We start from the raw sequence: 23,420 nt of genomic DNA on the forward strand, positions 1-23,420 counted from the left end.
GAAAACATTATGTATAACATATGAATTGTCTTACTGATTAAAAAATTAAATATATAGTGCCCAAAAAGTTATTACATCCTTATTAGTATCTTGTTTGAAAAAAGATTAAATACATTTGGATTTTAAAAACAAATAAATAATTTATGTATTTATTCACATGATCCACCTATTCAACAAATGTTTATTGAGAACCTACTGTGTGATACATACTGCAATGCACTACAGAAATAAATATCACAGAACAACCTCTCTCTCAAAAAGTTCATAAAATTATGCTTCTCTCAATTATTTTAAAATATTTTGTAAATACATTTCTTTGACTTTGAATGTTCTTGAAAAAGTACCTTAAGTCTTGACTTTGCATTGCTTATATAGGTACAGTTTCCATGGCATGCATTTCTCCAAGTGTCCAAATTTCTCCTGAGTAGTGTTGAGACATCTAGGGCAGAAAAGCTCTTCAGTCCACAAGGGAACCCCTTGGATTGTTATTGCTGCAGTTCATTAAGTGGTGCTCTATTGGTATAGAGTTAATAGGCTTTCTAAGCACCTAAGTCACTACCTGTGATGTGTTATGCCCATAGAAATGTTTACACATGGATAATAAGGTTAACTGTTAAAAGGTTAATTTGTCTTCTGTTCACAGGTAAAAAGGAACTACTAAGTTTATATTCAGACTAACAAATTGTGAGTTTTATTCAAACTAACGAATTGTGAGTTTTAATCATCTGAACAATGAAATTACCTTAACTCAATCAGGATGCTCAAGATTGCGGAGTATTGATAATACAGAGATCGACCATTTCCAAATTTACTACAAATTTGCACTGGTGATCACAGTGTATTATGTTAAAAATCATTATTGTTTAAATATCTAAAATGTATGTTTATTTCTGAAAAGACCGACATCATTTTAACTCCTCTTAATGTTTATCCTAAAATGATATTATACAGTAAAAGATTATATGCTAAAGAAAAGGCAAGTCAAAAGAGTAATTATCACTATGTGAGCATAGTTCTCTACCTAGATTTAGAAAGAGGGAGAAGAGGGAGACAAAGAGAGAATGTACTATGTACAATATTATCTTACATGGCAAAGAACAGGAAGATCAATTATTATTTGAATTAAAGCTATTTTACATCTTAATCTACATTTTACCTTCCATCTTTAATCATTTCTGAAAATGTAATGGAAGTTTTATATTTCATATTTTATATATATATATGTATAATTTTGATTTAGGGACAGGATTTATTTCTATTCTGGCTTACAAAAAGTGTCATTAGTTCTTTAGTTCAGACTGATTTTTTAATTTGCCAGACAAAAAAGGTTCGTCTTTGGCTTTTGAGGTATAATATTACATTAAGTTTCTTATAAAAAAAGCTTCAAAATTTTTTTAGAGAATGCAGTTTTAATAATTTGCCTGTAAATGTTACTTATAACTACTGTCCCTCAGCTATTCATTCATTTGCTTATTCCATCAACAAATATTTATTCAGTGCCTACTGTGTACCAGAAAATACTTTTGGCATCAAGGATGTAGTTGTGAACTTTAAAGGTAGTTTTCTACTTTTCTGGTACCTATATCTAAAGAAGAACCTGAAAAGTAAGATGAATGAATGAATGATTGGTCAAATAAATGAATGAATAAACAAAGAGAAATAAGACAATGAGAAAAATAAATGAAGTACTATGATAAAGAATCATGACCAGTTAATATTGGGAGGGCAAGGAAGAGGAGGTGTCTCTGAGAAAGTGAGACATAAACCAGGACCTTAGTGACAGTGGAATGTAACCATGCTAGGAGCTCTGGCAAGGACATAGTAGGCATGAGGCTTAGCAAATCCAAAGGTCTTAAATTTCAAACTAATTTGGGGGTTTTCAGGAACACACCAAAGTGGAGTCTAACTTGACCAGTGTTATAACATGAGGTTGGAAAGGGAGGTAATGGCAAATTGTGTAGGGCTCTGAAAGTTAAGGTAAAGTGTTTTGGATAATATTTAAATACAAACAAAACTCATTTGATGAATTTAACTTGGAAGTAACATGCTTTGGTTGGAATTTTTAAAAAACCATTCTGGTTTCTGGAGTATGAATAACAAGGGACAAAAAAATAGAAGCAAGAAGATTAGTTAAAGACAGAAATCAAGGAGGACATGTAGGTTTTTAGCTCAGCCATCTGGGTATATTTCCTGAGGTAAGCAATATTTAAACGGCTGCCTTAATTGAGTTTTAATGCTAACATTAATAAAGTTTTGAGTAATTGCTTTTAAAGGTAATATAATCTAGAAGACAAAATAAGGCAATTCTATGCCAGTAGAAGCTTAAAATTGAAGAGTGGCAATCCCCTAACTTTTGCAAGTATAAAATTTTTGAGATTAAAGAGGTAGGTTAGATATACATTTCTCAAAATTCCATCTTTAAAAATTAATATATTGTAGATACAAAAAAATTTAGAACATCCTAGTCTAATATTTCTTTAACTGCTCTGATGGAGGCTATTCAGGAATGAAGTTTAGCTTCAAATATTCCATAAAGAAGTAATGGTCCCAATATCTATTGATTTATCTCACAATTCTCTGAGGATTTCACACTGCTAAAAGTTTTATAGGAAAATTACCAGCTGGGAACTAATGTCATTCAAAGGACACATTCTGATCATCAGAGGTCCCTTGATTTTTGTAGCTATGCTGAACCAAGGCTGTATAAAATACACTCTTCCTAGGAGATGCCCTAAACAGCTTTGGAAATAAAGAAAGACTACAATAATAAACTTACTCAGGTTAACAATCAAAATATTCAACTCAAGAGAAACTTTTTTTTCACATCATGCCAAGTTCAAGAGCAGAGTTATCTAATTATTGAGGAAACTAGAAATGCTATATTTCTCAGCTTTGTTCTTGTAAAGCTCTATTTCACTTGCACTTTTACAATGCATTTTTTTATTTTCCTTTTTTTCTTACAAAGTTTATATTGCTTTAAAGTTAAAAGTTCAGATTTTGAAGAAGTTAGCCCTTTGACAATAAGAATTATTTCTAATGTCGCTCCAGTTTTTAAAGAAACATCATAGTAACTTCTAATCGTACACCTTTTCATGCCAAGTGGCAGCTTTTATTCAACCGTGAGTCACACTAAAAGCAGGAGTTGCTCTGTTGTTAATGAAGTTTACTAAAGTTACAATTTTAAGTTAGTTAAGAGTACTAATATGTTTTAAATAAGGCATTAGTGTTAGCTTGAAATAATAAATATTTCATTGTTGTTACTTATTTTAGGAAAATAACTATGATAATTAAGGCACACATCAAGTATCTTAGAGCATTAAGACAAGCCTTAATCCAAAGGCCAATGCTTGAGGGACAGACAATTATGTAACATTCTCTCACTGAGATGCTGAGATCCACACCTAGATTGACCTTCCTTCTGCTTATGCATAAAGTCTAGCTAGTTAATGGTGCATAAATAAGAGGAAGTGGTAGAGAAAACATGATGGTAGGCGGTGTAGTAACAACAATATGAATGCAAGTCATAAGCAGCGTTATTGGCTTGGGGGAAGAAGATGCCAAAAAATGAATTCAAATCCATTTCACTAGATGCAATTTTTACTTAGCATGATATCAGAGCTGGAATAGTGCTTGGATGGTACTACTACTGGCCAACTTCTGTTTAACTCCTTAGATTAATTTTTCTATTCTTGAATTTTCATTCCTTTGATTCAAGGACTTATGCTTTGTTGAAATAAAAAGACCACAGGGAAGGGTAACGCATTAGGCAGTCTACAGTGATTTTTTCAATAGGATTTACTTGTTAAATGGTTACTTACCAACTGCTGCTTGAGTAAGTAGCTATATCTTATAATAGGAGATAAGCAGACATGAATTTGAATTCTTGCCTTGCATTTTATTAAAGGTAGCGTCTTAGGCAAACTTAAGTATTTGAGCTTAAGTTTCATGATATACACAAGAGATGAATTATTTTGTTATTATGATGAATCATATTATTAAATGCATTTATATGAAAGAAGTAGAAGGACTTGTTTAATACCATAGGTAGTAATAATATATTAGTTAAATTCATTTAACAAATACCAGCAAAACAAGGTTTATATATTGGTGATGTTTGGAGCATAGAGTATTATTCTGAAAGACCTTGGAAGACCTAATGAAATGAGGGTGATGGAATAAGCTGAGGCTTGTAGAGCATATGACCCAAATATAAACATATTGTGCATATGAAATATTAGCACAGAGGATGAAATATACTGGAAAATATAATATATAGTTTATCCTCGGGAAGTGGAAATATATCTGAATAATTAAACTCAGGCACACAAATTATATTTCCTTGTTTAAAATTAAGTCCAGCTTAATCACAGAACTTACTGTAGCCCTCCTCTAATTCTTGAGTTTGCACAAAAATTTTGGAAGGTCGGGTTATGCTCCCCAAATAGTAAATTAACATCCAATTTCCAGTCTGTTGCAGTCATCGATGATGGCTCTTTTCTCCAGGGCACTTTGTGCCTGGAGTAGTGCCTACTTCACCTCTGTGCCACCCTTGCAGAATGGTTTACTGGTTTCTCATTGATGCATAACAAAATACCAAAAACTTCTTTGGAGGGCTTCAGTTCCACAATGGTGAAGAAGTAAGCTAGTTTACTCCTCCACACAGAAAACCTAAAACAATTATGCAGTACCAATATTATCACCAGCAATATACCAGAACTAAAATACGAAGATGAGACAGTTCCCAGGACTACAGAAATTTGAGAAAAATCCTGAATTGTATTGCCTAGGCCAAAAGCAGTGACAACAAAAGCCAAAATTGACAAATGGGATATGATTAAACTAAAGAGCTTCTGCACAGGAAAAGAAACTATCATCAGAGTGAACAGGCAACCTACAGAACGGGAGAAAAAGTTTGCAATCTATCCATCTGACAAAAGGGTAATATCTAGAATCTACAAAGAATGTAACAGATTTACAAGAAAAAAAAAACAACCCCATCAAAAAGTGGGCAAAGGATATGAACAGACACTTCTCAAAAGAGGACATCCATGCAGCCAGCAAACGTGAAAAAAAAAGCTCATCATCACTGGTCATTAGAGAAACGCAAATCAAAACCACAATGAGATACCATCTCATGCCAGTTAAAATGACAATCATTAAAAAATCAGAAAACAACAGACACTGGAGAGGATGTGGAGAAATAGGAACGCTTTTCCACTGTTGGTGGGAGTGTAAATTCAACCATTGTGGAAGACAGTGTGGTGATTCCTCAAGGATCAAGAACCAGAAATATCATTTGACCCAGCAATCCCATTACTGGGTATATACCCAAAGGATTATAAATCATTCTACTATAAAGACACATGCACATGTATGTTTATTGCGGCACTGTTCACAATAACAAAGACTTGCAACCAACACAAATGCCCATCAATGATAGACTGGATAAAGCAAATGTGGTCCATATACACTGTGGAATACTATGCAGTCATAAAAAAGGATAAATTCATATCCTTTGCGGGGACATAGATGACGCTGGAAACTATCATTCTCAGAAAACTATTACAAGAACAGAAAACCAAACACCACATGTTCTCACTCATGAATTGGAGTTGAACAATGAGGACCCATGAACAGAGGGAGGAGAACATCACACACTGGGGCTTGTCGGGGGTGGGGGGTAGGGGAAGGATAATATTAGGAGAAATACCTAATGTAGATGATGGGGTTGATGGGTGCAGCAAGCCACCATGGCACGTGTATACCTATGTAACAAACCTGCATGTTTTGCACATGTACCCCGGAGCTTAAAGTGTAATTAAAAAAAAAAAAAAGAATGAGAAACTCAACAGATGGTAATGAAATTAGACTTCCATATCTGTGATTCCCCTCTCCCCATTCAGCCTGTCACCAATGCATGAAGATTTCCTCCCAACTCATGGTTTCTATGTTGGAAAAGGTGAGATAGAAGTGGACAATGAGTTTCCACACCATCTTGGGTTCTCTGGCAGGATATTGCCCCTGCCTTAATTACAGGAAGCAATGCAAATGCCTGAAGCAAAAAATTATATATATATTCTTGAGGAAAACAGAGGAAGCAGCACTACTATTCCCTACCCTGGAAATTATGCCCTGTGACTCAGCCAAAGGCAAATCAGAGTGGCTTTTCAGCAACACACACTGTAGGAGGTTTGTTCCACAGGTCTCCTGGACACAAATCCCTACCCTGTTTTCCCACATTGCAAGGATATCCCCTTTGGAGCCTTTGTCATTTGGAAATGGCAGCACTCCAAACCTTTACTATAGGCGAAGTGAACCTGGAGTTAAGGCACAATCTAGAGCTTAAAAGGAAGCAGCAAGCACCCAGCAGTAAAGAATTTTTAAACAAATATATTCAGTAGACATCAAAACAAGCAAGACAGAGAAGACTGTAATCAATATCTAATCATTCAATACAAAGGTATAGATGTACATTTACATAAAAAAACAGAGAGGGAAAATAGAGAACCATGATATCCCCAAATGGAAAATGTCAGGAACCAGTGATGATTCTGATGAGATGGCAGTATGTGAGCTCTCTGACCAATAATTCAAAACTGCAGTTTTAAGGAAACTCAGTGACCTCCAAGATAACACAGAAGATCAATTCACAAATTTATCATGAAAAATTAACAAAGATATTAAAACATTTTTTTAAATTATACAAAAATCTTGAAAATAGAAGTATATTTTATGACTAAAAATTGTATTAGAGGCTCTCAACAGCAGAAAGAATCGAGGAAAGGAAAGAATTAGTGAATTTGAAAACAGGCTTTTTGAAAATACAGTCAGAAAAGAAAAAAATAATGAAAAGGAATGAAGATTGCCTATGAGATATAAAAAATTACCATGAACATTCAAATCTAAGAATTACTAATATTCAAGAGCGAGTTGAGCAAAAGCAATGCATAGAAAGCTTATCCAGAGAGGTAATAACAGAAAACTTTCCAAAACATGAGAAAGAAAGAAATATCCAGGTAAAGGAAGGGTAGATGACGACCAAGAGATTTAACCCAAATAATATTACCCCAAAGTGTATAATATTCAGACTCTCCAAAGTCAAGGACAAAAAGACGACACAAAAAGTCAGAATGAGAGTGGGTGGTGTTAAAGTGTAAACTTTTAAAATATTTTTTGTTTCTATTTGTTTTCCTTGTAATTTAAGTTTTTATCTCTGTAAAATAGTTTGTTATATCTATGCAATGTTTATGCTAATCCTCATGGTAGGACCACAATACAAAAATTTATAATAGATTTACAAAAATAAAAAGCAGCAATTTAAAACATACTACTAGAGAAAATTTTTTAATTACAAAAGAAAGGAAGAGAGGAATTACAAAACCAGAATACAAACAATATAATGGCAATAGTTTACTTATAAACAATGAACAGAATGTAAGTGAGTGCAATTCTCCAATTAAAAGGCATGAATAAGCTGAATGGATAGAGACAAGGCCCAACTATATGCTGCCTACAAGAAACACACTTCACCTACAAACAGACATTGACTGAAAATAAAAGGATGAAAAATATATTTCATTCAACTGAAAACCTAAAAAAAGCAGGAATTGCTGTACTAGTCAGATACAACAGACTAAAAATCAGATGTACAAAGAGATGCAGAAGGTAACTATATAATGATAAAAAGTTTAATTCAGCAAGCGCATATAACAATTATTAATATGTATGCACACCAGACCAGAGCTTCTAAGAACATAGAGCAAACATTAATAGATTTACAGGGAGAGATACACTGCAATATAATTATAGTGGGGAATTTAAGAGCTTACTCTTAGTAATGGACAGATCATCCAGACAGAAAATCAACAAATAAACATCAGAGGTAAGCTATACACTAGACCTAATACATCTAACTGATATTTACAGAATATTTCACACAACTGCTACAGGGTTTACACTCTTTTCATCAGTACATGAAACATTCTTCAGAACAGACCACATCTTAGGCCACAAAACAAGTCTCAACACATTCAAAAAAGCAGAAATCATATCAAAGATCTTTTCTGAGCACAATGGAAAAAACTAGATATCAAAAACAAGGGGAACTTCTGGAACTTCATAAAAACATGAAAATTAAACAACATGCTCCTCAATGACCAATGAAACAATGAGGAAATAAAGAAATTAGAAATTTCTTGAAACAAATGAAAATGGAGATACAACATAGCAAAATCTATGATATACAACAAAAGCAGTAGTAAGGGGAACGTTTATAGCAATAAATGCCTATATCAATAAATAAGAGGACTTCAAATAAACAACTTAATGATGCACTTCAAGGAATTACAAAAACAAGAACAAATTAAACCACAAATTAGTAGAAGGAAAGAAATAATAAAGATCAGAGCAGAAATAAATAAAATTAGGACTAAAAAATACAGAAGATCAATGAGACAAAAAGTTGATTTTATGAAAAGATAAACAAAATTGACAAAGCTTTATCTAGATGAAGAAAAAGAGAGTAAAGACTCAAATAACTAAAATAAAAAACGAAGGGACATAGTAACTGAAACAACAGAAATACAAAGGTTCATTAGAGATTATTATGCCAACATATTGGAAAACCTAGAAGACATATAGGTAAATTCTAGGATACATATAACCTATGAAGATTGAACCATGAAGATATAGAAAACCTCAATAAATCAGTAACAAGCAATGAGATCAAAGTCATAACAAAAAGCCTACCATCAATGAAAAGCCCAGGACCTGATGCCTTCAGTTCTGAATTCTACCAAACATTTAAAGGATGACTAATATCAATTCCACCCAAACTCTGAAATTTGCAGAGGAGGAAATACTTCTAAACTCACCCTACCAGCCCCACTTTACCTTGATACCAAAATTAGACAAGGACACATCATAAAAAGAAAACTGCAGGCTAGTATCAATGATGCACATAAATGTAAAAGTCTTCAAAAAAAAAAAAAACACTAGCAAACAGAATTCAACAATACATTGAAAAGATTATTCATCATAACCAAGTGGGATTTAACCCAAGAATGAAAGGATGGTTCAACATATGCAAATCAATAAATGCAATACTTCATATTAACAGAACCACTAACAAAAAATATGATCACCTCAATAGATGCAGAAAAAGCATTTGATAAAATTCAACATCCCTTCATGATAAAAACTGTCATCACTCTGGTTATAGAAGGGACAAGTCTCAAAATAATAAACATCATGTATAACAAACTCACAGTTAGCATTGTACTGAATGGGGAAAAATCAAAGGCCTTTTCCTTTGGAACAAGACCAGGATGCCCACTTTCACCACATTTATTCAACATAGTACTGGAAGTCTTTGGCCAGAGCACTTTAGGCAAGAGAAAGATTTGTGCATCCAAAATGGAAAGGAGTAATTCAAATTAGCATTGTTTACAGACAATATGATCTCATAGTTAGAAAAACCTAAAGACTCCACCAAAAACCTCTTAGTACTGATAAAAAAAATCAGTAGAGTCACAGGGCACAAAATCAATATACAAAAGTTAGTAGCATTTACATATGCTAACAGTAAACAATCTGAAAAGTAAATCAAAAGTGCAGTCTCAATTACAATATCTACAATTATAATACCTAAGAATCAATTTAAGCAAGGAAGAGAAAGATATATACTGCTAGGAAAACTGTAACACACTGATAAAAGATATTAAAGAGCATGAAAACATCAAAAGATATTCCATGCATGTGGTCTGGAAGAATTAACATTGTTAAAATGACAATACTACCCAAATAAATTTACAGATCCAATACAATCTCTATCAAAATACAAAATACCAGTAACAGTCATTGCATAAATAGAAAAAATATTCTAAAATGTATATGGAACCATGAAAGTCCCCAAATAGCCAAAGTAATCTTGACCAAAAAGAACAAAGCTGGAGGAATCACAATACCTTATTTTGAGATACACTGCAAAGTTATAATAATCAGAAGAATATGATACTGGCATGAAAACAGACATACAGACCAATGGAACACAATAGAGAAGGCAGAAATAAATCCAAGTGATATGGTTTGGCTGTATCCCCATTCTAAACCTCATCTTATAATCCCCATAATCCCCATATGTCAAGGGTGGGACGAGGTAGAGGTCATTGGTTCATGGGGGTTGTTCCCCCATGCTTTCCCTGTGATAGTGAGTCTCATGAGATCTCATGGTTTTATAAGTATCTGGCATTTCCAATGCTTGCACTCTCTCCATCCTGTTGCCCTGTGAAGAGCGTGTCTGCTTCTCCTTTGCCTTCTGCCATAATTGTAGGTTTCCTGAGGATTTCCCAGCAATGCAGAACTGTGAGTCAATAAAACCTCTTTCCTGCCAGGTGCGGTGGCTCATGCCTATAATCCTAGCACTTTGGGAGGCCAAGGCAGGTGGATTATCTGAGGTCAAGAGTTTGAGACCAGCCTGGCCAACATGGTGAAACCCCATCTCTATTAAAAATACAAAAATTAACCAGGCATGGTGGTGTGCACCTGTAATCTTAGCTACTTGGGAGGCTGAGGCAGGAGAATCACTTGAACTTGGGAGGCGGAGGTTGCAGTGAGCCGAGTTCACGTCATTGCACTCCAGCCTGGAGAACTCCATCTCAAAACCAAACAAGCAAACAAAATAACTCTTTCCTTCACAAATTACCCAATCTCGGGGATTTCTTCATAGCAGCTTGAGAACGGACTAAGACAACAACTATTTTTTGATAAAGATTCCAAGAATATACAATGGGTAAAGGAAAGCCTCTTCAATGAATATTGTTGAGACAACTGGATAGCCACATGAAGAAGAATAAAATTAGCCTCTTATCACACATCACTTACAAAAATCAACGGAAGATGAATGAAAGACTTAAACATAAGATCTGAAACTTTAGAACTACTAGAAAAGAGCATAGGGACAAAGCTCTATGCCTTGACCTGAGCAATGATTTTTTTGGATATTAACAGAAAAGTACATGCAACAAAAGCAAAGTATACAAATGGGATTACATCAAACTAAAAAGGTTCTGCACAAGAAAGAAAACAATCAACAAAGTAAAGACACAACCCATAGAATGGGAGAACATATTTGCAAACCACCCATTTCACAAGGGATTCATAACCAGAATATTTAAGGAATGCAAAAAATTCAATAGCAAAGTCATCATCATCATCATCATCATCATCATCCAATTTAAAATGTGCAAAAAAATCTGAATAGACTTTTCTCGAAAAACATAAAAATGGCAAAACATGTGTATGTAAAAAATACTCAACATGAGTAATCATCAGAAAAATTCAAATCAATACAACAATGAGATACCATCTTGCCCCAGTTAAAATTACTTTTATAAAAAAGACAGGCAAAAATACATGCTGGCAAGGATGTGAGGAAATGAATACCATAATCCATACACTGTTGGTGGAAATATAAATGAGTACAGCCACTATGAAGAACAGTATGAAAGTTCCTCAAAAAAACTAAAAATAGATCTACCACATGATCCAGAAATTCCACTACTGGGTATATATTCAAAAGAGACTGATACATCAAAACTAAATCTGCACTCCCATGTTTATTACAGCACTATTCACAATAGCCAAAATATGGAATTAACCTAAGTGCCCATCAATGAATGAATGGCTGGATAAATAAAATATAGCACATATAATAATGAGTGGAATTATTCATACATTAAAAAAGAGTCATTTGCAGCACAATAGATGGAAGTGGGAGACATTATATCAAGTGAAGTAAGCCAGACACAGAAAGACAAATATTGTATGTCTTCACTCATGTGTGGGACCTAAAAAAATTTATCTCATGGACATAGAGAGTAAAATGATAGTTATCAAAGACGAGGAAGAATAGTAGGAATAATGAGAGAGCTGAATAATTAGATAGAAGGAATAATATCTGCTGTTCAGTAGCACAAAAGAGGAACTATAATTCACAATAATTTATTATATATTTCAAAATAACTAGAAGAGCGGAATTGGAATGTTCATAACACAAAGAAGTAATAAATTTTTTAGGTGATGGATATTTGGTTATTAAACTTTGTATGCTTGTATCAGAATTTTACATGTACCCCATTAATATGTACAACTATTATGTATTCATAAAAATTTAAAAAATTGATTAGTGTTGAATTATATGACCAGAGAACAGGAATCTGCTGGGACCTCTGTAGATTTCTGTCTATCACACATGGATATGTTGATAAGGCTGGAAACCTATATGTCTGGGTTTTACCTCACCTGTGCAGGTGCACAATAAAATCAATTCTGAGATTTTATCCTTCTCAAGGGTTCTTCAAGGAGATAAGAATCCTGCTAATCTGCACAACTTTATTATCCTTATCTTGTAGGAAATCTATGCCCTCTCTCTTTTTCTTATGCTTCCCCAAACATAATATTCTCAGTGAGGTGAGACTACCACAAATGAGTGTTAGAGATGGGTCTTTAGTTGCCTTGTGTTTTATAAGTTCTAAATTCCCACACCACCCATTTACTTGAGATAAGAAAATAGAAAAATTCTGGCTACATTTCTGTACTAAGAAAGTAGAAGGAAAACAAATACAAATTAATATCTCAAAAATTATCTCACGATATTGGAAAAGTAGTGTTTGGGCATTATTAATTTTTTATTTTAATTGATCTGAAGTTATTGCTTTATTGACAGAAGACTAAATCTTGAAGTAAAATATGGAATAACCAGAATGAACAAAGTAGATGAAAGCAAAAAAGTTCTTAAAAGATTAAAAAGGGGTTAGATGCTTATAATAGCTGTGACAGTTGCCATAGCAAAGTATCACAAATTATATGGTTTAAACAGCAGAAATTTGTCTCACAGTTCAGGATGCTGGAAGTCTGAGATCAAGATGTTGGCAGCGCCATGCTCTCTCTGAAGGCACTAAGGTAAGGTCTGTTCCAGGCTATTCTCCTAGCTTCTGGTAGCTCCTTGGCTTCTCTATGCAAAACTCCAGTCTTCACGTGGTATTCTGCCTGTGTGTCAGTCTCTGTGTCCAAACTGCACCTGTTTATGAGGACACCAGTCATACTGGTTTAAGATGTACCCTGCAGAGCTCATTTTAACTTGATTACCTCTATAATGATCTATCTCAAAATATGGTCACATTCTTAGATACCGGAGGTTAGGACTCAAATTTTATCTTTTTGTGATGGACACAATTCAATCCATAAAATTGACTTTCTTTACGCTTAATACGGACATGTTATATTTGCAATATTTACTTTTGTGTCACTCCGAATGTTTCCCAGAAAGAGCATTATGTTTGAATCTTAAAAATTTGGGTTCGATTTTAAGTTCTGCCAGTTATCTCCAATATTATAGTTATCTCATGATTGACAGGAAGGTGGGACCAGGGGGGATAGTGAGGAAAGCTGAGCATAAAGCAGACTCTCTGCAAGCTCCTGGCTTGCTCTCTCTTCCAATGCTCTTCTGGTATAACAAGACAACTAAATAATATAGTCCTACAGTTGGAGTCTGTAGGGGACCCTAAAGAGAGCTGGAGCCAAAATAAAGCCAAATAAAAACCAAGTTTTCTAGAAAAAAGTGTAATAATGGGTTCGTGTGTGTGTGTGTGTGTGTGTGTGTGGTGTGTATGTGTATTGTGGTTTTAGAATAAGTGAAATCCTCATGGATTAGAATACTGTTTTTCTCTTCAAGTTTAACTGAAATTGGTTTTTAAAACTCTATGCAATGTATTTTTTTGAGTGGCAGTGAGCCTTCTAAGGAGAGCTAGTAAATCCACTAATAGTGGAAAAGGGGACCTCTCAGTGCTGCTTGCTACTTGCTAAATGCAAGATGCTAATTGTCTCAGGTTTTGAATCCAAATATTTTCAATCCATTAGCTCCACAATCTGCCCTGGTACTCCCCTCCATCATCAATCATCATTCTCTACTTAGAGTGTTGAGAACATTTGCTTATTGTTCCCCTTTCCTCCAATCTTATCCCTCCCGAAAAATGATACACAGTGAGGCCAGAATTAGGTGGCAAAAATATAAGGATGGGCACTTCTTAATCTAATTACTGTTTTCTTTAAGTAGCTATGAACCCATCCATTTTGTAACTATATTCATACAGTTTCTCTTTCTAGAATGGCACAGCCCCAGCCGTGTGCAGTGGCTCATGCCTGTAATCCCAGCACTTTGGGAGGTTGAGGTGGGTGGATCACGAGGTCAGGAGTTCGAGACCAGCCTGGCCAATATGGTGAAATCTTGTCTCTACTAAAAATACAAAAATTAGCTGGGTGTGGGAGCGGGCTCCTGTAATCCCAGCTACTCTGAAGGCTGAGGCAGAAGAACCGTTTGAACCTGGGAGGCGGAGGTTGCAGTGAGCCGAGATCAGGCCACTGCACTCCAGCCTGGGCAAAACAGTGAGACTCTGTCTCAAAAAAAATAAATAAATAAAAATAAATTTAAAAAGCCACAGCCCCTTTCTGTCTGTATACATCTATACAATAATAAAGATTCAACTCAAAAGCCAGCTTTTTTTCCCAAAGCTTTCTTTGAATTCTGCAGTTAAGTTTAGAAGTTTATTTTTCAAATGTTGCCATAAAACCATTTAATTGTTACAATGTTTTGTCTAGGGCACACAGGAATCTGGGTTCGAGAGGCCTAGAGCTGGTCTGGAGTCTATGAACCATTTGGGAGCTAACTTGAATCTAACCCATAATTGGAGTTTAGGCATGTACAGACTTGCTTAATATACGTAAAGAATACAAAGAACATAAGACAGTGACTGTGCTGTCTTTCCTTCATATTGCATAGTACACATTGCTATAAACAGAAGTTTTACTTTGTAGGGTAGCACAAATCCCTTTCAATCAACCTTATCTTCATCAACATGCCATGGTGCTTACAATTCCCTGTATTTGGTTTTCTTCGGTAGAACATTGTCTCCAGAAATCCTGTTGAAAGATACACAAGTTTTCTGAGAAACTGTACATTTCCAGTTATGTTTATATGTATCTCCTCTCCATCACTCTTCTTCCACTAATGATGCTAAAGCTTTATTCATACACCACTCATGGTTTATGAAGTATCTCTCCACTGACTTTATTAAATGTTGATGATACTATAAGAGTTATTTTCTTAGAACTCTTATGAACACTTCAATTCTATCCTTGTCGTCAAATATTTTCCAATATTCTACTGGGCAGAACCCAAATCTCTTTTGAATTCATACCCGTATAACCTACATTGGAGCTATACTAAATAGTTACTTAAAAAAAAGACTTTCTCTTCAGTTATTAAAGGATGCTTCAGAATCATGCGAGAGGCATGTTAAACACAGATTGCTGGTTCCCACTCCTAAAGTTTCTCATTTAGTAGTTCTGGGCTGGGTCCAAGAATATGCTTTCTAACAAGCTACTATGTGATGCTGATGTCCCTGATTCTGGGAGCACAAATTTGAGAACCATTTCTCTCAGTATTTAGATCTCCATTTATTTATTCTTGATAAGCTTTTAGCATTGCTTTTCCTTCTATTTAGTTTTTCTTTTTTTAAATATGTTAAATGATACTTTCCTGAAAATAGAAAGTGTTTTCCAGAAAAAGAAAAATTTTTCTTTCCTTTGCAAATACATTTTTATAAAAAAGCATTTTGAGGCATATTTGTTTGTCCTTCAATAACACATACATCTTAAAAACATTTTGAGACATTATTATAACAATCATTAGATAGTTTTCCAATTTGTTGTTTTTATATGTCTTTTACATCTTGCTAGATACATTTTAGGCAATTAATTCCTAGAAGCCATCTTGTATCTGGCACACAGCAGACATACCATATCACTAAATGTACAAATAAATGTTTGGATAGGAGATAAAATTATAGATAGATAGATAGATAGATAGATAGATAGATAGATAGATAATCTGACAGTAGCCCTTTAGCATCATTTAAGATGGATTAATTTATCATAACTTCTAGTATAGAATATAAATATCCAAGAAACAGAAAATCTTCCAGTTTTGGAAGAAGATAGAATAATAATTCTGAACAAAATGAGTTGGTTGGGCAAGGATAGCCTGAGTACAAGTCCTAAGACATAAAAGTCAGAAAGATACTGGTAGGACATGAGCCCACAGGGAAAGCGCATTTGAAAGGGGGATAAAGGGTAAATAAAAATATACCTTCCACCGCCTCTCAATATGTAGCTGTTGCACTTTAGTCAGGCAGTATGAAAATGCTGTTAAAAGCTTCAGAAAGCAGGATTTTTCCAGATCTCCCCTCTCTTTCTGAGTTGGGATACCCCTTTTATATTTAAACCATAAGTATCGAGCTCTCATCATCTTACTCATTGTTTCAGATTCAACTCGTCTTCAAATAGACTATAACTTGAATGACTCAGACCTGAAAATGGAAGAGATTTCCACTCAAAATATTTTCTAGGCTTACCATTTATAGTAGATAGGCAAATTAGCAGAATGTGATAATTGATCATGTAGGGGAAATTATTCTAGATGACAAAAACAGACATTTATTTATTTTAAAATTTAACTTGAAAATATTGGCTGCTTATGCTTCATATTCATAATAGTTATCAATAAATCGTTGAGAAATGTTGTCCATATAAAAATTATATGGATTTATTTCTTACATTCAAACGATGTGGTAACAAAACACTTAACTTTCTTCAGTTACTGTTGTCAGTTACTCTAATGTTTCTTCTCATTTGTCTCTAATATTTTCCTCAGGCTGGTGGCTGGTGATACAAAAAAATAGCATTGAAGACAATGTATTCCACTCCTAGCAGCATCTGCCACTTTGACAACTGAATTTAGCATTTTTTTTTTTTTTTTTTCTGAGACGAAGTTTCACTCTTGTTGCCCAGGCTGGAGTGCAATGGCGCCATCTCAGCTCACCGCAACCTCCGCCTCCTGGCTTCAAGCAGTTCTCCTGCCTGAGCCTCCCGAGTAGCTGGGATTACATGCATGCACCACCACGCCCGGCTAATTTTGTATTTTTATTAGAGACGGGGTTTCTCCGTGTTGGTCAGGCTAGTCTCGAATTCCCGACCTCAGGTGATCCGCTCACCTCGGCCTCCCAAAGTGCTGGGATTACAGGCATGAGCCACCACGCCCGGCCAAGACATTTTTTAAAATTTCCTTTTAAAAATTATGGATTTATTTCACATGCATTGTTCTACACTGGATCAACTCAAAAATAGTCACATAAAATTTCCTAGGAGATCAGTAACAAAATCTGGGTCATTTTCTGAGCATATATTTTAAAAATAGAGGAAGCTAAAAAAGACCAGAATCAGAAGACACTCTGTCTCAAATAATTAATTTACGCATATAATAAAAGGCTTTCTGTCTCTTATTTAACCAGAACTTTTTCTTGACTTCTCTCTCCCTCTCTCTAATACATATATACAAAGAAATATATATATTTATTCATATATAAAAATACATACCTATATGGATACAATAATATTTTATAGTCTTTTATTAAAAAATTATATGCATAACAGGTAAAAATAGTCTTTTATTTCACTTACTATGCAAAACATTAATAACTTGCTGGGCATTATTCTACTAAAACAGAAAATATGGTTGACCAATTAACTATTATTGTGATATTGTGTGTGTGTGTGTGTGTGTGCATGCATCTGTTGTGGTAGAGCAATGATAATTCAAAAACTCTTTTAGAAGCCACAAGACAAAGTGGATTTAGAAAAACAGTGAGGTTGAAATGCATCTTCTATTCACTATGCAAACTTATTGCACATTCATTTTTTTATCTGTAAATTGAAGTAATACTACCTAATTTGCATATTTTATTTCAGTAAATATTAAGATAAGTACCCTATCTCACAAAAATTATTTAATAAGTAGAAACTTTATTATCATCATTTTCAGTATTTAAAGAATTATTACACACTTTGCCTCATACCCCCAGTATTTCTTCTAAACCCTGCACTGAAAGGGTTAACTAAAATTCTTCTTAATCAAGCTATCTACTAGTATTACGTACTTGAGAGAAAGAACTCCAAGAAAGAAAAAAGGAGGTATGAAATATCAGCTATTTTACAATACCATGGTCTATGTCTGAATTCAAAGATCTCCTTGGCTGACAATATCTAAGACAGAGAGAACTCACAACAAAATAGGTTAAAAGTAATCAGAGATAAGAGCTATCTCTACATGCATCTATTTTAGGACATATTCATGAAGACACCAATTTGAGAAGCTCTATTTTGCTAGGCTAAAATATAAACAAAATAGGAATATAGCTGAAATTCACAAATATACAAGCTCATCATGTATTTTACCACTTTCACAGCAATTGTCCTTTTCCTGGCTTAGCTCTTTCTTTTCTCTTTAAATACACAATTTTTTTATTTGAACCAAAAAGTTATTTCAATAAAAATATGAAGAAAATAGTAAAAGTTCAACCACACCATAATTTACCATAGGACATATATCCACGGACAGTTTTTATTTATCCTTTTTATTTTTTAAACATTTTTATTTTAGGTTCAGGGGTACACACGCAGGTTTGTTATATACATAAACCCTTGTTGCGGGGATTTGTTGTACAGACTATTTCATGACCCAGGTACTAAACCTAGTACCCAGTAGTGATTTATTCTGCTTCTCTCCCCTACTCTGTTACTCTCCACCCTCAGATAGGCCCCATTGTCTGTTATTCCCCTGTTTGTGTCCATATGTTCTCATCATTTAGCTCCCACTGAAAAATGAGGTCATGCGGTATTTCGTTTTCTGTTCCTGCATTAGTTTGCCAAGAATAATGGCCTCCAGCTCCATCCATGTGCCTGAAGAGAACATGATCTCATTCTTTTTTATGGTTGCATATTATTCCATGGCGTATATGTATCACATTTTCTTTATCCAGTCTACCTTCGATGGGCATTTAGGTTGATTCCATGTCTTGGCTATTGGGAATGGTGCTGCAATGAACATATATGTGCATGTCTTTGTGATAGAATGATTTATATTCCTTTGGGTATATACACAGAAATGAGATTGTTGGGTCAAATAGCTTCATTTTTATAAATACTTGCTGCAGTAGCAACAAAGATAGAATGAACATACAATGAACACCACTGTATTCACCTGCAACATCTGAATGACAAGTTAGAACACTAACAGGAGCTACAAGCTTGTGTTCACTAACCAATTGAGATAGCATTATAATTTGGCTCTGCTTTGTTTTTTTCCTTTAGTTAGGTGTGACAGGACTCTTATACTAAGAAATATCTTTTTATTGGAAGAAATTGAAACCAGGATAGTCTATATATATTAATTGGAACCTCCTGTAGTTTCATGTAACTAATTTTACACTTTCAAAGTAAATATGCTGAATGGGATTTTTGAAAAGTCTGCACGCATATGGCAGGTTCCAGGGCCAGGGTAGAGGGTTAATATTGGGTAACACCAAAGAGAGCAATGATAATTTCATTTTTTAGTTAAGCTATCTGGTAGGTATTTTGCCTTATGGTTACCCTCCCCCACAGAGAAAAAGTCTCAAGTTTTCTCACAAGAATGCAAATTTGAGTCACATTTAGCAAAATTTAAAAGGATTTTAATCCAGACAAAAAATAACCTCCTTGCAACAGGAACAGCAAGAAGTCTCCCTCACTTACTCAATTTCCCCATGTTCTGCTTCTAATGATATAACTTGGAGGAATCCTAAAATAAGAAAAGTAAATTAGCCTGGAGGAGCAAGAAAATTAAACTGTGGATTATTTTTATTTTATTTTCCATATGTCAATTGTGTTCTCTAGATTTTTGCTATTTCTAAAATATTTGGTATTTATTTCCTATCTCAGGGAAAATCAGTCTTCCAAGCTATTTCCTTGTCTTTTATTCTTTTAGAAAAGATTTTTGAGATACAATTTATATATCACAAAAATCAAAGGTTTAAAGTATCAATTTCAATAAACTTTTAGTATATGTGCATAGTTCTGAAACCATTACCATTAAAAACCTGGAAATATATAGTTATAAGTATTGTTTTATAAAAGTCTTGTTTTTTAAAAAAGCTAAGATAATAAAGGAGAGCAAATATTTATTAACAGACATTTTACAGTAAACTTCATATTTACCATTTCAATTTTTCTTCATTTTTCCCATATGGATTTGATTTATTATTAGCCTTATTATCCTATTAGAAAATCACTTCATTCTCACCCTCTCCCATTGTCAAATATTTACCTTTTTATAAGTTATAAGCTCAACAATATAATTTTATAGATATTGTATTATACAGTTTCTTTATAAACTACATAAGAGAAGAAAGGAAAAGAAATGTGTAATTTTACTGTGCTTCTATTTTCTATATAATTACCTTTACCAATACTTTTCATTTATTCATATGCATTTTAATTACTCTTTTGTGTCACGTCTTTACAGCCTGAAGAACTAGCTTAAGTATTTCCTGTAACACAGATCAGATAGCATTTCCCTCCATGTTTTCCTCTGGGAATGTTTTTATTTCACTTTAGTATTTGAAAGATAGTTTTGTAGGCTGTAAGCTTCTCAGATGGCAGCTTTTTGAATTATTTTTTCTTTTAGAGTTTTTTTATTTAATTTTTTATTTCAATAGGTTTTTGGGGAACAGATGGTGTTTGGTTACATGAATAAGTTCTTTAGTGGTGATTTCTGAGATTTTGATGCACTCATCACCCGAGTAGTGTACACTGTATCCAATGTGTAGTCTTTTATCCCTTGCCACCCTCCACCCTTACTCCCCAGTCCCCAAAGTCCAATGTATCATTCTTAACGCCTTTGCATCCTCATAGCTTAGCTGCCACATATGAATGAGGACATATAATGTTTAGTTTTCCATTCCTGAGTTACTTCACTTAGAGTAATAGTCTCCAATTCCATCCAGGTTGCTGTGAATGTCATCATTTTTTTCCTTTTTATAGCTGAGTAGTATTACATGGTGTGTGTGTATTTATATCTGTTCCTTCCTTTTTCTTCTCTCCTAATAAACACATGGTACCATTTGTTGGTACATTTAATGGTGTCCCACATTTATGAGGTTTTGCTCATTTTTCTTTATTTTCCGTATTTCATTTTGCATAAATTATATCACCAGGCTTGCTGATTTTTTTCTTCTGCCAGCTCCAATTTGTCATTGAGTGATTTTAAAATTTGTTATTGTAGTTTTTAGCTTCAGAATTTTTAACTGATTTATTTTTACATTTCAATTTTATATTGGTACTCTAATTTTGCTCATACATTGTTTTCCTCATTTCCTTCAGTTCTTAATTCATGGTCATCTTTAAGTGTTCAAGAATATTTAAGATTTAAGAGAGTTTATTTAAAATACTTGTTTATTCAGTCCAATGCCTGGACATCCTCAAGGAGTTTCTGTCAATTTAAATTATTCTATGAATGGGCTGTTTTCTGTTCCTTCTTATGTCTTGTAATTATTTTCTGAAAAATTAGTGTTTTGGATATTATAATGTGATAACTCAAGAAATCACATTCTTCTTCTTCCCAAGGGAATTCTGTTGTTGATAGAAAGACATGAGACATCCATTTATTTCATGACTATTTCAAATCATTTTTCAAAATCTACATTCCTTGTGTGTGGTGACTGGAGCCTCTGTTCTGATATCTCTGTGGTCACATTGTTATTGGACAGAAATTTACTTAAATGTCTAGTCCAAAATAAAAGATAATAAATACTATTTTCTCAGTCTTTGCAGCTTGCCTCTGAGCTGGGGTACTGCTTTACTAAAGCCAAGCCTCATACAACTCTGCCTTAGCCTCACCACCTGCTTGTGTGGAGCCCACAGATCCATCACAGATTCAGGGTTAAGATCCTCTCAGGTATTTTCAAACTATGCATCTGACCTTGGGCATACACATTGTATTCTCTTTGCCCCATCATATGTGTTGCCTCTTCTTGGCTCTTGTTACTTCAAGAAACTTTCTCCTCAGGCTTCTCTTTCTTAGGCTTTTAAATCTGCCTGCTGCTGGCTTTATCCAATACCCCCTTCCTCAAATAGGTACAGTGTACATCATTCAATTTTTCAACAGACACCCCTGCTAATACCCTGATACCCACTGAAGTACAAGAGAGAAGCAGGAAACCAAAGGCCAGCTTCTTTATCACTCAAGAAACCACAAGACTAGTCAAAACACATGGCCATAATATTTTAAGCATAAAGTTTATATTAGCTCCCTGGTTCCAGCAAACTATAATGGGAATGCAGGCCACCATCCACACGGACACAAACCCACTGGGAAATTGAGGGATAATAAGCTGGTGAGTGAAAATCCCACAACATTCTCTTACAGAAATTCAGCTGTCTTTTTCTTCATTAGTCACCTGTCTGCTATACATTTTGGATTAGATTTTATAGACTCAAAATAGTTGATTACTTTAGTCTTTCCTGCTTAAACTTAAAAGTTCAAAGTCCAACGGGTCTTATTTAAATACATATAAATCAGATATAGGTGAGATTCAAGTACCATCCATCCTGAAGCAAATTTCTCTCTAGCTATGAGTCTGTGAGACTAAAGGATTATATGCTTCCAAAATATAATGATGGGACAGATATAGAATGGACATTCCCAATCTGATAGGGAGAAATAGGAAAATGAGAAAGCTGTGACCAGTCCAACAGGGTAAATCAATGTCACTGGACCTTAAGTCTTGAGAATTATTATATTTGGCTCAATACCCTAACATTCAGCTGCATTGGAAAGGAGATCCTACCTTTTGGACCCACTAGGTTGTGGGTACTATCTGCAGACACACTGGGGCCTCAGTATTGTCCCTGCAGTCTTTCCAGGCAGGCTTTAGGTCAGTAATGCTTTTGGCAGCCCAAGTCACAAAGCTTGATCCAGTGTCCTCTCTACCTGGACCTCACTTCCACAGAGCTATGTGCTTGGTCCCTGAAACTCTCCTGGGCTTCCCTGGACTCTCTCAACCCCACAGCTCTGCAGGAGGTCCTATCCCTTGAAATCTAGATTTCCAGCTTGCCTGGAAAGACTGCAGGGACAATACTGAGGCCCCAGTGGTTCTGTAGATAGTACCCACACTCTAGTGGGTCCAGAAGGTAGGATCTCTTTTCCAGTGCGGCTGAATGTCAGGGTATTGAGCCAAAAATGATAATTCTCAAGACTTAAGGTCTAGTGGGATTGACTTACTCTGTTGGACTTGCCACAGCTTTCTCATTTTCCACAAAAATTTGTTCAGAATTTATTTGGTACTCTCTGAGATAGAAATTTCTCCCTAGCTCACCTTTTTTCTTTCTCAGCCTTCACCAAAATCACCATTGGCAGTTCATTTACTAGAATGTAGATGCATGCAGAAATGGCATGAGGTGCCAGTGGAGTGAGGGGCACACAGCAATGATAT

The sequence above is a fragment of the Symphalangus syndactylus genome, chromosome 17 (assembly GCF_028878055.3).
Source record: "Symphalangus syndactylus isolate Jambi chromosome 17, NHGRI_mSymSyn1-v2.1_pri, whole genome shotgun sequence".
Taxonomy (NCBI): domain Eukaryota; kingdom Metazoa; phylum Chordata; class Mammalia; order Primates; family Hylobatidae; genus Symphalangus; species Symphalangus syndactylus.